General features: G+C 40.8%; 1 non-coding gene across 1 annotated transcript; it reads right to left on the reverse strand.

Annotated features, from left to right (window-relative positions):
• Positions 1-2,672: 2,672 nt before the first annotated feature.
• Positions 2,673-2,746, reverse strand: TRNAI-AAU (transfer RNA isoleucine (anticodon AAU)). Its single transcript has one exon. It is a non-coding gene; the product is annotated as a tRNA-Ile (tRNA).

The raw sequence follows: 2,746 nt of genomic DNA on the forward strand, positions 1-2,746 counted from the left end.
CACTGTACTAGGCATGTGGCTATTTTTTTTTTGTCATATTCACTGGACCTAATGACTTTACCATCAACTGTAAGTCTGACAAACTCGCAGGAATAATTTGTTTCTGCTCTGACTGTATCTCCCCCACTGCGTCCTTAATGGTCGATCTCCGTTCTGTCACTGCTACAGACTTTTCTTGCTTAGGCTCTCCTGGCCAGATTCTTATTTCTTCCCTCAACTTAGTATAAAGCCCATCTCAAGGTTGGTCAAGTTCCCTTTTCTCTTGATCCTCTCACAGATCCTCCCCATGCCAAATATCATTGGAATCCAAATCCAAATCTCTCTTTTTTTGACACAGCCACAATTTACAGCTCCTCTATTTTCATTTGCTTTTTCAGTGCTTCTGTAGTTTTCTGGCACCAACTGTGAGAAACACTTGCAATCTCCTCTTCCTTTTTCTGTAGTCAAATCTCAAATTAACTGTTTCATTCCTATCACTTGATTATCTAATTTATCTTTGTCTGGTTTAATCTTTTCCCAATCCATCATTCCTTTCTCCAGTTCCCTATTTTGTTTCCCCATTTGTCCTAACTGAGTTTGCATTATCTGTGTCTGCATCACTTCCCGCTCCAGATTTTCCTGGCAAGTTTTAAAATTCTCTTGTAATGTTTGTAATTCTGCACAGATTTTCCCCTTACATGCAATTGCCTTTTTTACAGCTTTCCATAACAGCCATACTACGGCCGTTTGCTTTTTACTGGCATTAGGCTTGTACAGCTGTACATATTTCTTAAACATGTTTTCTAAGGTATCAAATGTTACATCAGGTTCCACTGCACCTTCCATCCAGGGACATGTCCCAAATGCAATAATCTCCTTTTCTAACAGTTCTAATAGTTCTTAATCTTAAGTTCTTGTTTTGGATGCCAACTGACACAGCACGTACTCGTGTCAAGCACGCGTCATTCATACTAGGCCTCAATGACCTATAAGTTATTACATGGATATATGAACCACAATGTATCTTGATATATGTATCTCAACACGAATGGGGATACACAGGGATCGGATCTGGTTCTGTTCAATATCTTCATCAAGGATTTAGATAATGGCATAGAGAGTACACTTATAAGGTGTTGGGATGATACCAAGCTAGGTGGGGTTATAAGTGCTTTGGAGGGTAGGTTTATAATTCAAAATGATCTGGACAAACTGGAGAAATGGTCTGAAGTAAATAGGATGAAATTCAATAAGGACAAATGTAAAGTACTCCACTTAGGAAGGAACAATCAATTGAACACATACAAAATGGGGAATGACTGCCTAGGAAGGAGTACTGCGGAAAGGGATCTGGGGATCATAGTGGACCACAAGCTAAATATGAGTTAACAGTGTAACACTGTTGGAAAAAAGCGAACATCATTCTGGGATGTATTAGCAGGGGTTTTGTAAGAAAGACATGAGAAGTAGTTCTTCCGCTCTACTCTGTGCTTATTAGGCCTCAACTGGAGTATTGTGTGCAGTTCTGGGAAACACATTTCAGGAAAGATGTGTACAGATTGAGAAATTCCAGAGAAGAGCAACAAAAATGATTAAAGGTCTAGAAAACAAGACCTATGAGGGAAAATTGAAAAAATGGAGTTTGTTTAGTCTGGAAAAGAGAAGATGGGGTGGGGGGGCATGTTAACAGTTTTCAACTAAATAAAAGGTTGTTACTTTGAGGAGGGAGAAAAATTGTTCTTCTTAACCTTTCAGGATGGGACAAGAAGCAATGGGCTTAAATTGCAGCTAGGGAGGTTTAGATTGAACATTAGGAAAACACTTCCTAACTGTCAAGGTGGTTAAGCATTGGAATAAATTGCCTAGAGATGTTGTGGAATCTCCATCATTTGAGATTTTTAAAAGCAGGTTAGACAAACACCTATGAGGAATGGTTGAGATAATACTGAGTCCTGCCATCAGTGCAATAGACTGAACAAGCTGACGTCCCAGGGTACCACCCAGTACTATGATTCTAGGATACCATAACTCTCATCAGAAATTACACACTAATCTCCCCAACTCACTGTTGTCATAATCTGTATCTAAAAGGTATCAGGTAAGGTATCATATGCAAATTCCTAACATGATAGTAATTAATATTATTGTGTGACCTCTGTACGGGAAGTATATAAATAATAGAGGTGTACTGGAAATATGTTGTAAGTTAAATATGTTCCTAGTTAAAAGAATGTTGTTTCACCAGCTAGACTCTGTCTTCAGTGTAAATTAAGAAAGGTGAGAGCAACAACAATGACAAGGACAATTACGTGTAAGATAAACAAAGCCATAAGATGAAAAGTGGGGGAAGATGACCAGTTAATAATATCAACAGGGAATGTAAGCTTGACCTCCAGGAGGACTTTCTGCCTCTTATAACAGGATAAATGAACATGGGGAAGATATAACTAGAAGCAAAAAGCCGTTTGGTTATTGACTACTGGATGGACACAAGTCCCTTCCTGCCAGCAGGTCGAGCAAAGAGCCCAGAGAGGGGAGGAAAGGAGTTGGCCAGAGCCTCCACCTGCCCCAGCTGGGCTCTTGCCTGCTCCCTGCCAGCCACTCAGCCCATCTGGTTTTCTCATTTTGGCCTTTCCGAGCCCTACCAGTCAGCCAAAAGGGGAGAAGCCACTCTCTCCAGCCAGGACACGGAGTGGCCAGCATAGGGCTCGAACCCATGACCTTGGTGTTATTAGCACCACGCTCTAACCAGCTGAGCTAGCCAGCC

This window comes from Chrysemys picta, chromosome 5, assembly GCF_011386835.1.
Source record: "Chrysemys picta bellii isolate R12L10 chromosome 5, ASM1138683v2, whole genome shotgun sequence".
NCBI lineage: Eukaryota > Metazoa > Chordata > Testudines > Emydidae > Chrysemys > Chrysemys picta.